Raw genomic sequence first — 13420 nt, 5'->3', positions numbered from 1 at the left:
ATGCCTGTATTGCAAAAATTGAACACCAGTAATAAAGGGTAGCTTCAGGTGTGTACTGTGCAGGAGGCACATAACACCCACTGTAACAGTGCTAGGTTCCCAAGCAGTAAAGACACTGTCCCTGCCTATCGTCCTCTATCCCTGACCGCCGCAACACACTATACAAGGCGGCCGCGCTGGCGGCCTTATATAGTGTGGGGTGTGTACTAAACCCCCCTTGAGATATAATTGGCCACAGGAATACTGCCTGTGGTCAATTGTGGCTCTCCTCTCAGAGGATGTCACATCTGTTCTCATTATATAGAACTTATTATGCTCCTCGTAAACTTTTTCAATTTGGCCGAACGGCCGCACGCAAGTTGCCCCCCGGTGCGGGAACATGGTGGGAGACATGATGCACATGTTTTGGAGATGCCCGAAGTTGATCTGCTACTGGACGGAGGTGACAGGAACCATTGATCGGGTGTTTGGAACCTCCACAAGGATGGAGGCGAAGTATTGTCTCCTGGGATTAGTTGATTGAGTTGGAAACCCGGGAAGCAGCCAGATGGCAGTTCTGAGATGCCTATTTCAGGCAAGGAAACTGATTGCCCAACCCTGCTTAGCCTCCAATGTTGGCAATGACTTGTTTTTTTTAGCTTGTTTCCCAAGATGACCATGTTGGCGTTTGTCAAGATGGTTGAGAGTGCCCAAAGAGATCGCCTATGGCCCCATCACCTTGAAAGTGCCCGATCTTGTCTGATCTCGGAGGTTAAGCATTGTCGGCCCTGATTAGTAACTGGATGGAAGACCGACTGGGAATACCAGGTGCCGTATGCTTATTTCTTGATCATACATCACGGGACACAGGATCAGTACATAATGGGTTATATAGGCACCTCTGGTGATTGGACACTGGTTAACCCCCAATTAAGGAGAATTCCTTCCCTATATAACCCCTCCCATATGGGAGGCACCTCATTTTTTCCTTCGCCAGTGGTGGTTGGTCACGTAAAACATGTGCTATGAAGAAAGTTCTGTGCAGGTCCCTGCGGGGGCCTAAGGGCTACAACAAACAGGATCCATATCTCAGGCCGATATTTTGACTCCCAAGATGATATGGTACCCGGGACTCGTCATCTGAAGAAACGAGGTTTTGCCTGTAAGTCCTCTCCTATTGGAAGACTGGGCTCTGGGAAAAACAGACTTACTGTACTATTTACATAGTGGCACGAAAGTTTCTGGCAGAGTCTTTTACAAGGTCCAGGTAGGAGGTTCTTCTGAGAAGGAACCCCAAAAAAACCTGAAGGTTGGCACAACTCTGCCCGCCGTGATGGGTGAAGGCTGGAATCTGTCTGTTTTCAGCAATTCCTGCGGCAAGGACAGGTAAGGGAAGTTAATCCTGTATAAATTATATTATGGATTTCTTCATTGAGTAGTTGTATGTCTTACCTGGTTTTCACAACTAGGGGGAGTAAGAGCAGCCTGATGCATACTTACATGCCTTTCAGATACACACGCTCAGTGAAGCCTGGTTCTCCCAGATGACTCATGTCTCCACTGCAATCTCTGCCACAATGAAGGTAATACAGGGGTCCCACGTAGTCTGGGGGTCCCAGACAGCTCCGATGGCAATTCCCTTCCCCCCTGGATACCGGCAGTCCTCGTGCATGCGCGCCAAGCACGCTCCCATGCTAATGGAGGAGGCGGGAGTGTGTTTGCAAGCCGCGTTGTTCGGTGTGCACGGCGCTGTACTGCGCAGGCGCCAGGCGGCAGTTTTACAGCCCAGAGCGTCAGGGGGCTGTAAGTGGAGACACGGGAGCTGTGGGCAGTAAGCATCCCACGGGATTGGATCCAGGCAAACCTAAGACACCTACTCAGCATCAGGTTGTGCAGTTTAAGCATATATATTTATTGTGAGACTTTAAGCACAACAGTGATTGCACTTTGTACTAGTACCTCTGCTTTGTAGCTTAGGACTATGTCTCCTCGTAAGAGGGTCTCAGGGGGAGATAACAAGGACACTGGTAAGTCACCGCCTACGTCTAGGGGTTTTAAAATGCCTGTAGGTTACCATCCCCCCCTGCAAGACTGAAGTCAGCCTCACAGGATGAGTCAGTGCCCCTGTCAGGATTTGCAGCCTCTCCTAATATTTCAGCCCCGGTATACATCATTGAGGACTCCCTTAGGGCTACATTGGAGGGTTTTGAAGGGAGAATCATTAATTTTATTTCAGCTTCCCTGAAAGATAGCAGGAAAAGGGGTAGATCCCCTCCCTCTGCTGAGATTCCTCTTTCAGATGACACTTCTGACAATGAGGAGAGATCCCTATCTTGGGACAGGGATCTTGAGCAGTCGGATGAATCAGAGGAAGAGGAGAGAGTCCCCTCCTCCCTGGCACTCAGAAAACAGGTGCAGTATTATACTGAATTGGTGCATACCACATTCAGAATGCCTGCTGCTGAGATCGCTACGTCCTCTGTTTCTTCCCTGGGAGTCAGGAAAATCCCACAACCTGCCTTTTCCTTTCCAATTAATCCCTTAATGGATAAATTGTTGTATGAGGATTGGGGACATCCTGATAAACTGTTTGCTCCTCCTAAAAGGTTTTCTATGCTTTAGCCTTTGGAGGAAAGTTTCACCAAGAAATGGGGGGTCCCATCTGTTGATGCGGCTGTTTCTTGCATGAATAGAAACTTGACCTGTCCTTTGGATAATGCTCAGGTATTTAAAGATCCAACTGATAAGAAGCTGGAAACATTATTAAAAGCCTCCTTTTCCATGACTGGCACTGTAGTGAAACTTACAGTCGCAGCTGTGGGGTTGTGTCAGTTCCTCAAGGAACAGGTTAAGCAGATGCTTGGCCTCCTTCCCAATGAGGAAGTGGAGAATTATGCAGAAATACCTCAAATTCTGTGTTTCATGATTGATGCGATTTTGGATTCTGTCCAACAAGCATTTCGTTTGTCTCTCCTGTTGGTACACATGCGAAGGGCCCTATGGCTAAAGAATTGGGCAGCTGAGCTCTCATGCAAGAAGCATTTGATTGGGTTCCCGTTTAAAGGGGAACGTTTATTTGGAGAAGAATTAGAAAAATTCGTCCAAAAAATTTCAGGGGGTAAATCTACTCTCCTTCCAGTCAAAAGGAGCAAACGTCCATCATTTAGGCGTGCTCTCTCTCCCGGAGCATCAAGCTCTAAGCAGTGGCGACGGCCTTCTCAACCCCCCTCTACAGGAAAGGCTCAAGGTCGGGCCCAGGGGCAGAAGAAATCCTGGGGGCAAAAGCCTGCCAAGCAGAGCCTGAAAGCTTCCTTGTGAAGGGGTGCCCCCGCTCGGCCAAGTGGGGGGAAGGCTCTTGCAGTTTGCAGAAGCCTGGCGGGAAGAGATCCGGGATGAGTGGGTGGTCTCTTCGGTATCTCTGGGCTACAAGCTGGAGTTTCAGGAGATTCCACCTTCTTGCTTTCTAAGGTCAAGGATCCCCAGGGACCCAGTAAAGCAAAGACCGCTATTTCTGGCCTTAGATCACTTACTATCCCAGGGGGTGATAGTAGAAGTGGACCCAAAAGAACAGGGTTCAGGGTTTTACTCGAATCTCTTCACCGTTCCAAAGCCAAATGGTAGTGTCAGACCTATCCTGGATCTGAAGGATCTGAACCGTTTTTTACGCATCCGGTCCATCTGAATACAGTCAATTCGCACTGTGGTCTCCTCCCTGCAAGGGGGAGAGTTTACGGCATCAATAGACATCAAGGATGCATATCTCCATCTGCCAATTTTTCCCGCACACCAAAAGAATCTAAGGTTTGCGGTAGAGCGGCGCCATTTTCAATTTGTGGCCTTGCCGTTCAGGCTAGCTACGGCCCCTCGAGTACAAATATTCTGGACCCTCTCTTGGCAAACCTAAGAGCTCAGGGTATAGCCGTCATGGCTTATCTAGACGATTTGCTTCTCATAGAGAAAACAGTAGCGCTCCTGAACCACAGTGTTACCAGAACGCTAGAACAGCTGGAACGCCTAGGTTGGATTATAAACCTAGAAAAGTCGTCCCTACAGCCTGCTACCAGGTTGGAATACCTGGGTATGGTTATCGACACTGCTCAGGGCAAGGTGTTTCTACCAAGGCCAAAAGCCTTGGCCATTGGGGATCTGGTGCGCCTAATTCTGGGCAGAAGATCTTCCCCCATTCGGTTGTGCATGAGACTCTTAGGGAAAATGGTCGCCTCCTTCGAGGCCGCTCCATTCGCCCAGTTCCACTCAAGGCCTCTGCAAAATTCATCCTTGCGGCTTGGAACAGGAAGCCCCAGTCCTTGGATCTTCCTATGCCTCTATCCCCAGGGAAACGCAAGAGTCTCGTCTAATGAGTCTAAGAGTCTCGTTACAAACCGAGAATTTGCTGAAAGGCAAAACTTTTCTTCCTCTTCCATGGAAGATTATTATGACAAATGGCAGCCTGACAGGCTGGGGAGCAGTGTTGGAAGAGATGTGCTCGCAGTGGAAATGGTCTGTGATCGAGAAGCTATTGCCCATAAATGTCTTGGAGATCCGGGCAGTTTATATGGCTCTCATAAACTGGTCTTTCAGACTACGGGGTCTCCCTGTTCGGGTTCAGTCCGACAATGCCACAGCAGTGGCCTATATCAATCACCAGGGTGGTACCAGGAGTCTGGTTGCGCAAAAAGAGGTGAATCGCATACTTGTCTCGGCAGAAAGGCATGGAACATGCCTTTTTGCAGTCTTCATTCCAGGAGTGGAAAATTGGCAGGCAGATTTTCTGCGCCGCCAGCAGTTGTGCCTAGGAGAATGGGCTCTGCACCCCGACGTGTTTTGGAACATATGTCGCAGGTGGGGTACTCCAGACGTAGATCTGTTTGCGTCCAGGTTCAACAGAAAACTGGACAATTTCGTGTCAAGGACAAGAGATACACTCGCTCAGGGGTCGGATGCTCTGACAGTTCCCTGGGATCAGTACAATTTGATTTATGCCTTCCCCCCTGTGCCCGCTTCTGTCGCGGTTCCTGGGAAGAGTCTAGAGGGAAACAAAGTCACTTCTTTTGGTAGCCCCGGCTTGGCCCAGGCGACCGTGGTACGCAGAGATCATGAAGTTGGCAGTAGGCAGGCCGTGGATCCTCCCTCTCTGGCCAGATCTGCTCTCACAGGGTCCAATTTACCATCCTGCTTTACACAGTCTGAATTTGACGGTTTGGCTGCAGAGACCCACATTCTGAGAGACCGTGGGCTTTCGGGGCCATTCCTTTCTACTCTGGTCAATGCCAGAAAGCCGGCCTCCAGGCTTATTTACTACAAAATCTGGAGGGCATATGTTTCCTGTTGTGAACTCAGGGAATGTCATCCTAGAAAGTATGTCATTAGCAGGATCTTGGCCTTCCTCCAGTCAGGCCTAGAAATGAATTTGGCCGTAAGCACTATCAAGGTGCATATTTCGGCCTTGTCAGTGTTTTTTCAGAAACCACTTGCATCACATTCCCTGGTGCGGGCTTTCATCCAGGGGGCTATGCGGATAAGGCCGCCAGTCAAACCTCCGGTATGCCCATGGGATCTGAATTTGGTTCTCTCAGCTTTGCAGGGGCAACCTTTTGAACCTTTGCATCAGGCTTTGTTAGTTCTTTTGACTAAAAAATTGGTTTTCTTGGTAGCCATATCCATGGCTAGAAGAGTGTCAGAAATAGCAGCTCTCTCCAGTAAAGAACCGTATCTAATTATTCATAAGGACCTGGTGGTAATGCGTCCCAACAGGTCCTTTCTGCCTAAGGTGGTTTCAGGATTCCATTTGAATCAAGATGTAAGCCTACCATCCTTTTTTCCGGACCCACAGTCCGCAGAAGAAGAATCTTTGCACACTTTGGATGTGGTAAGGGCAATCAGTATCTATCTTCAGGCAATTGCTCAGATAAGGAAAACTGGTTGCTTATTTATTTTGCCGAAAGGCCCTAGGAAGGGCCAGGCGGCATCAAAATCCACTCTCTCAAATCCCATTGTACGATGCAAAATGGAAACCGTGGTCTATCTTTAGACTCCTACATTAACTGTGCTGGTCTCTCCTCTCTCTTTACTTTGCTATCCTGTTATTTCCTCTTCTTTTCTTTATCTTTGGGTGCTCCCCCCCTCTTTTTTCTTTTTTTCCTCCTTTTGTCTCTTTCAGTTCTTCAGAAATATTCTGTTCTTTTTGAACCATGTGGTATCTTTTATCTCATATGTTAATACTCATGTTATCCATGCGGATTTCACAGTTCCTTTTTTGTTTGTATTGCCATATTCACTCAATTTTGATCATATGTTATGCTCACTATGTTATCTGCGTCTTTTGTTCTGTATGTTTAGACATGCTCTACCACTGTGTATTTCTGATTCTGTTTATTATTTCCTAATAAATACTTTTGAAAACAAAAAAAAAAATCCACTCTCTCAAGGTGGATTAGACAGATTATTTCTCAGGCCTATAGTGTTAAAGGGAAGATCCCTCCTTTTCAAGTGAGAGCGCAATCAACTAGGGCTGTAAGTGCTTCTTGGGCAGTGCATCACCAGGCCTCCCTGGCTCAGATCTGTAAGGCTGCAACTTGGTCATCAGTCCACACATTCACCAGATTCTATCAGGTGGATGTCAGAGGGCAAGAGGATATCGCCTTTGGGCGCAGTGTACTGCAGGCTGCAGTTTAGGTCCTCCGGTCCTTGGCGGTCTATATATTATGATCTGTGTCTCCCTCCCCTCAATCTGAGCATCTTTTCTTGAGAGTACATCACGGGACACAGGGCTCCCACCCCTCTTGGGTTTTACATGGTTTCCTATTGCTTTGCTACAAAACTGAGGTGCCCCCCATATGGGAGGGGTTATATAGGGGAGGAATTGTCCTTAATTTGGGGTTAACCAGTGTCCAATCACCAGAGGTGCCTATATAACCCACTATGTAATGAAGCTCCTGTGTCCCATGATGTACTCTCAAGAAAAGGATTTTACAGGTAAGCTGTATATAAAAATCCTATTTTTTATGTTGTTGGCGTTGACCTGTTTTCTTTCGCTTGTTTCCCAAGATGACCATCTTGGCGTTTGTCAAGAGGGTGAGAGTGCCCAAAGAAAGTGCCTACGGCCAAATCACCCTGAAAGTGCCCGATCTTGTCTGATCTCGGGGGCTAAGCATTGTCGGGCCTGATTAGTAACTGGAAGGGAGACTGACTGGGAATACCAGGTGCCGTAGGCTTCTTTTTATGTTGTTGGCGTTGACATGTTTTTTTTTCCGCTTGTTTCCCAAGGTGACCATCTTGGCATTTGTCAAGAGGGCTGAGAGAGCCCAAAGAAATCTCCTATGGCCACATCACCCTGAAAGTGCCCGATCTTATCTGATCTCAGAGGCTAAGCAGGGTCCGTCCTGGATAGTACCTAATTACAGGTGCCGTAGGAATCTTTTTATATTGTTGGCTTTGACCTGTTTTTTTTTCACTTCTTTCCCAAGGTGACTATTTTAGCATCTGTCAAGAGTTTTGAGTATGTCCCGAAGCGTTCGCCTAAGGCCCCATCACCCTGAAAGAGCCCGATCTCAGAGGCTGAGAAGGGTCAGGGTCAGATGGGAGACCGCCAGGGTCTATGTTGTTGGCGTTGACCTGTTTTTTTTCACTTTTTTCCCAAGATGACCATCTTGGCATTTGTTAAGAGGGTTGAGAGTGTCTGAATAGAACACCTATGGCCACATCACCCTGAAAGCGCACAATCTCATCTGATCTCAGAGGCCTAGCAGTGTACGGCCTGGTTAATACCTGTATGGGAGGCCATCTGTGAATACCAGGTGCCGTAGGCTTCTTTTTATGTTGTTGGTGTTGACCTGTTTATTTTTGCTTGTTTCCCAAGGTGACCATCTTGGCGTTTAACAAGAGGGTCGAGAGTGCCCAAAGAGATCACCTACGGCCCCATCACCCTGAAAGCACCCAATCTTGTCTGATCTCAGAGGCTAAGCAGTGTCAGGCCTGGTTAATACCAGGATGGGAGAACGTCTGGGAATAACAGGTGCCGTAGGCTTCTTTTTATGTTATTGGCCTTGACCTGGTGTTTTTTTTCACTTGTTTCCCAAGGTGACCATCTTGGCATTTGGCAAGAGGGTTGAGAGTGCCCGAAGAGATCACCTACGGCCCCATCACCCTGAAAGCGCCCAATCTTGTCTGATCTCGGAGGCTAAACAGTGTCGGGCCTGGTTAGTACCTGGATGGGAGACCGCCTGGGAATACCAGGTGCCAAAGGCTTCTTTTTATGTTGTTGGCTTTGACCTGTTTTTTTTCGCTTGTTTCTGAAGGCGACCATCTTGGCGTTTGTCAAGAGGGTTGGGCGTGTCTTGAAGAGAACGCTTACGGCCACATCACCCTGAAAGCACCCGATCTCATCTGATTTCAGAGGCTAAGCAGTGTCAGGCCTGGTTAGTACTTGGATGGGAGACTGCCTGGAAAGACCATAGAAGGATCTGGCCTGGTTAGTGTCTTGATTGGGAGATCACCTGGGAATACCGGATACCGTAGGCTTCTTTTTATGTTGTTGGCTTTGACCTGTTTTTTTTAGCTTGTTTCCCAAGGTGAGCATCTTGGCCTTTGTCAAGAGGCTTCAGAGTGCCCAAAGAGAGTGCCTACGACCAAATCACCCTGAGAGAGCCCAATCTCATCTGATCTCGTGGGCTAAGCAGCGATGGGCCTGGTTAGTACCTGGGTGGGAGACAGCCTGGGAATACCAGGTGCTGTAGGCTTCTCATTATGTTGTCGGCGTTGACCTGTTTTTTTTCCCTTTTTTCCCAAGGTGACCATCTTGGCATTTGTCAAGAGGGTTGAGAGTGCACAAAGAAATTGCCTACGGGCACAACACCCTGAAAGCGCCCAATCTCGTCTGGTCTCAGATGCTATGCAGGGTTGGGCCTGATTTGTACCTGGATGGGAGACCACCTGGGTTTTCCACATGCCGCAGGCTTCTTTTTATGTTGTTGGTGTTGACCTGTTTTTTTTCGCTTGTTTCCCAAAGTGATCACCTTGGCATTTGTCAAGAGGGTTGAGAGTGCCTAAATAGATCGCTTACAGCAGCATCACCCTGAAAGCACCCTATCTCTTCTGATCTCGGAGGCTAAGAAGGGTTGGGCCTAGTTAGTACTTGAATGGGAGACGGCCTTGGAATACCAGGTGCCGTATTCTTCTTTTCATGTTAGTGGCGTTAACCTGTTTTTTTCCGCTTGTTTCCCAGGGTGACTATCTTGGCATTTTTCAACAGGGATGACAGTGCCCAAAGAGATTGCCTATGGGCACATCACCCTGAAAGCACCCAATCTCCTCTGATCTCAGAGGCTAGAAAGGGTCACGCTTGGTAATACCTGGATGGGAGACCACCTGGGAATACTAGGTGCTGTAGGCTTCTTTTTATGTTGTTGGCGTTGACTTGATTTTTTGTTTGCTTCCCAAGGTGACCATCTTGGCGTTTGTCAAGAGGGTTGAACGTGCCTGAAAAAAATCTACTATGACTGCATCACCCTGAAAGAGCCCAATCTCATTTGATCTCAGAGGCTAAGCAGGGTTGGGACCTGGTTAGTACCTGGATGGGAGACCGCCTGGGATTTCTCAATGCCATAGGCTTTTTTTTTAAGTTGTTGGCATTGACTTCGTTTTTTTTTGCTTGTTTCCCAAGGTGACCATCTTGGCGTTTGTCAAGAGGGTTGAAAGTGCCTGAAGGGATTGCCTACGGGCACATCACCCTCAAAGCACCTGATCTCGTTTGATGTTGGAGGCAAAGAAGAGTCTGGCCTTGTTAGTACGTGGATGGGAGACTGCCTGGGAATACCAGGTGTCGTAGGCTTCTTTTTATGTTGTTGGCGTTGACCTGTTTTTTTTTAGCTTGTTTCCCAAGGTCACCATCTTGGTGTTTGTCAAGAGGGTTGAGGGTGCCTGAAGAGATTGCCTATGGCCACATCACTCTGAAAGCACCTGATCTTGGAGGCTAAGAAGAGTCAGGCCTGGTTAGTACCTGGATGGGAGACCACCTGGGAATACCAGTTATTGTAAGCTTCTTTTTATGTTGTTGGCGTTGATTCGTTTTTTTTTTTTCCGCTTGTCTCTCAAGGTGACCATCTTGGCATTTGTCAAGAGGGTTGAGAGTGCACAAAGAGATCGCTTACAGCAGCATCACCCTGAAAGAGCCCTATCTCTTCTCATCTCTGAGGCTAAGAAGGGTTGGGCCTAGTTAGAACCTGTATGGGAGATGGCGTTGGAATACCAGGTGCCGTATTCTTCTTTTTATGTTGTTGACATTGAACTGTCTTTTTTCGCAAGGTTGGGCCTTGCTAGTACCTGGATTGGAGACCACCTGGGAATACTAGGTGCTGTAGGCTTCTTTTTATGTTGTTGGCGTTGACTTGTTTTTGTTTTGTTTGTTTACCAAGGTGACCATCTTGGTGTTTGTCAAGAGGGTTGAGAGTGCCTGAAGAGCTTGCCTATGGCCACATAACCCTGAAAGCACCAGATCTCGTCTGATCTCAGAGACTAAACAGGGTCGGGCCTTGTTAATACCTGGATGGGAGACCACCTGGGAATACTAGGTGCTGTAGACTTCTTCTTATGTTGTTGGCGTTAACTTGTTTTTTTTTGTTTGTTTCCCAAAGTGACCATCTTGGCGTTAGTCAAGAGGGTTGAGAGTGGCTGAAGAAATCTCCTACGGCCACATCACCCTGAAAGAGCCCAATCTCATCTGATCTCAGAGGCTAAGCAGGGTTGGGACCAGTTTAATCCCTGGATGGGAGACCGCCTGGGATTTCCAGATGCTGTAGGCTTCTTGTTATGTTGTTGCCGTTGACCTATTTTTTTCCGCTTGTTCCCAAGGTGACCATCTTGGCATTTGTCAAGAGAGTTGAGAGTGCCTGAAGATATTGGCTATGGCCACATCACCCTGAATCTGTTCCATCTCATCTGATCTTGGAGGCTAAGCAGGGTCGGGCCTGGTTAATGCCTGGATAGGAGACCGCCTGGGAATACCAGGTGTCGTAGGCTTCTTTTTTTTTCTCCAAACAGGGGAAGACGCTCCCCCGAGTACATAATGCAACAGAGAAATACAGAGCAAAAAGCAGTTGAACAATACTTGATACAGGTATATTCGCAAATGTGAGTCTGCCTTCCATCAATCATAATGATTCAAGGCACGGATAAAGTACAAGAATTTTTGTGTTATGCATCGGATCTCTGTCCAGAAGTCCACCAAGCTGGGGCAGGACCAAAAAATGTGGAGCAACGTGCCCTCTTCTTCTCCACACCTCCAGCATATGTTCGAGGAAGAGGGGAAACATTTATGCAGCTTTGATGGTGTCAAATACCACCTGGTGAGAAGTTTAAAATTTGTCTCCTGTATCTTCGTAAACTTTTTCAATTTGGCCGAACGGCCGGACGCAAGTTGCCCCCGGCGCGGGAACATGGGGGGAGACATGATGCACATGTTTTGGAGATGCCCGAAGTTGATCTGCTACTGGACGGAGGTGACAGGAACCATTGATCGGGTGTTTGGAACCTCCACCAGGATGGAGGCGAAGGATTGTCTCCTGGGATTAGTTGAAGGAGTTGGAAACCCGGGAAGCAGCCAGATGGCAGTTCTGAGATGCCTATTTCAGGCAAGGAAACTGCCCAACCCTGCTTAGCCTCCAATGTTGGCAATGACTTGTTTTTTTTAGCTTGTTTCCCAAGATGACCATGTTGGCGTTTGTCAAGATGGTTGAAAGTGCCCAAAGAGATCGCCTATGGCCCCATCACCTTGAAAGTGCCCGATCTTGTCTGATCTCGGAGGTTAAGCATTGTCGGGCCTGATTAGTAACTGGATGGAAGACCGACTGGGAATACTAGGTGCCGTATGCTTATTTCTTGATCATACATCACGGGACACAGGATCATTACATAATGGGTTATATAGGCACCTCTGGTCATTGGACACTGGTTAACCCCCCATTAAGGAGAATTCCTTCCCTATATAACCCCTCCCATATGGGAGGCACCTAATTTTTTCCTTCGTCAGTGGTGGTTGGTCACGTAAAACATGTGCTATGAAGAAAGTTCTGTGTAGGTCCTTGCAGGGGCCTAAGGGCTACAACAAACCAGATCCATATCTCGGGCCGATATTTTGACTCCCAAGATGATGTGGTACCCGGGCCTCGTCATCTGAAGAAACAAGGTTTTGCCTGTAAGTCCTCTCCTATTGGAAGACTGGGCTCTGGGAAAACCAGACTTACTGTACTATTTACATAGTGGCATGAAAGTTTCTGGCAGAGTCTTTTACAAGGTCCAGGTAGGAGGTTCTTCTGAGAAGGAACCCCAAAAAAAACCTGAAGGTTGGCACAACTCTGCCCGCCGTGATGGGTGAAGGCTGGAATCTGTCTGTTTTCAGCAATTCCTGCGGCGAGGACAGGTAAGGGAAGTTAATCCTGTATAAATTATATTATGGATTTCTTCATTGAGTAGTTGTATGTCTTACCTGGTTTCCACAACTAGGGGGAGTAAGAGCAGCCTGATGCATACTTACATGCCTTTCAGATACACACGCTCAGTGAAGCCTGGTTCTCCCAGATGACTCACGTCTCCACTGCAATCTCTGCCACAATGAAGGTAATACAGGGGTCCCACGTAGTCTGGGGGTCCCAGACAGCTCCGATGGCAATTCCCTTCCCCCCTGGATACCGGCAGTCCTCGTGCATGCGCGCCAAGCACGCTCCCGTGCTAATGGAGGAGGCGGGAGTGTGTTTGCGAGCCGCGTCGTTCGGTGTGCACGGCGCTGTACTGCGCAGGCGCCAGACGGCAGTTTTACAGCCCAGAGCGTCAGGGGGCTGTAAGTGGAGACACAGGAGCTGTGGGCAGTAAGCATCCCAAGGGATTGGATCCAGGCATACCTAAGACACCTACTCAGCATCAGGTTGTGCAGTTTAAGCATATATATTTATTGTGAGACTTTAAGCACAACAGTGATTGCACTTTGTACTAGTACCTCTGCTTTGTAGCTTAGGACTATGTCTCCTCGTAAGAGGGTCTCAGGGGGAGATAACAAGGACACTGGTAAGTCACCGCCTAGGTCTAGGGGTTCTAAAAATGCCTGTAGGTTACCATCCCCCCCTGCAAGACTGGAGTCAGCCTCACAGGATGAGTCAGTGCCCCTGTCAGGATTTGCAGCCTCTCCTAAAATTTCAGCCCCGGTATACATCACTGAGGACTCCCTTAGGGCTACATTGGAGGGTTTTGAAGGGAGAATCATGAATTTTATTTCAGCTTCCCTGAAAGATAGCAGGAAAAGGGGTAGATCCCCTCCCTCTGCTGAGATTCCTCTTTCAGATGACACTTCTGACAATGAGGAGAGATCCCTATCTTGGGACAGGGATCTTGAGCAGTCGGATGAATCAGAGGAAGAGGAGAGAGTCCCCTCCTCCCAGGTGCTCAGAAAACA

At 48.1% G+C, this 13420-nt stretch overlaps 5 pseudogenes; all 5 read left to right on the top strand.

Annotated features, from left to right (window-relative positions):
- Positions 1–7074: 7074 nt before the first annotated feature.
- Positions 7075–7193, top strand: LOC143999086 (5S ribosomal RNA; annotated as a pseudogene).
- A 914-nt stretch (positions 7194–8107) lies between these two features.
- On the top strand, positions 8108–8226 carry LOC143998723 (5S ribosomal RNA; annotated as a pseudogene).
- Positions 8227–8598: 372 nt separating this feature from the next.
- Positions 8599–8717, top strand: LOC143999487 (5S ribosomal RNA; annotated as a pseudogene).
- A 1723-nt stretch (positions 8718–10440) lies between these two features.
- LOC143998622 (5S ribosomal RNA) lies at positions 10441–10559 on the top strand (annotated as a pseudogene).
- Positions 10560–11728: 1169 nt separating this feature from the next.
- LOC143999398 (5S ribosomal RNA) lies at positions 11729–11847 on the top strand (annotated as a pseudogene).
- The last annotated feature ends 1573 nt before the right edge of the window (positions 11848–13420 follow it).

This window comes from Lithobates pipiens, unplaced genomic scaffold (genome assembly GCF_037356315.1).
Source record: "Lithobates pipiens isolate NorthernLeopardFrog02 unplaced genomic scaffold, aLitPip1_a1.2 Scaffold_19, whole genome shotgun sequence".
NCBI classification, from domain to species: domain Eukaryota; kingdom Metazoa; phylum Chordata; class Amphibia; order Anura; family Ranidae; genus Lithobates; species Lithobates pipiens.
Note: the sequence above shows the minus strand (reverse complement) of the source record. Positions and strands in the feature narration are given on the sequence as shown.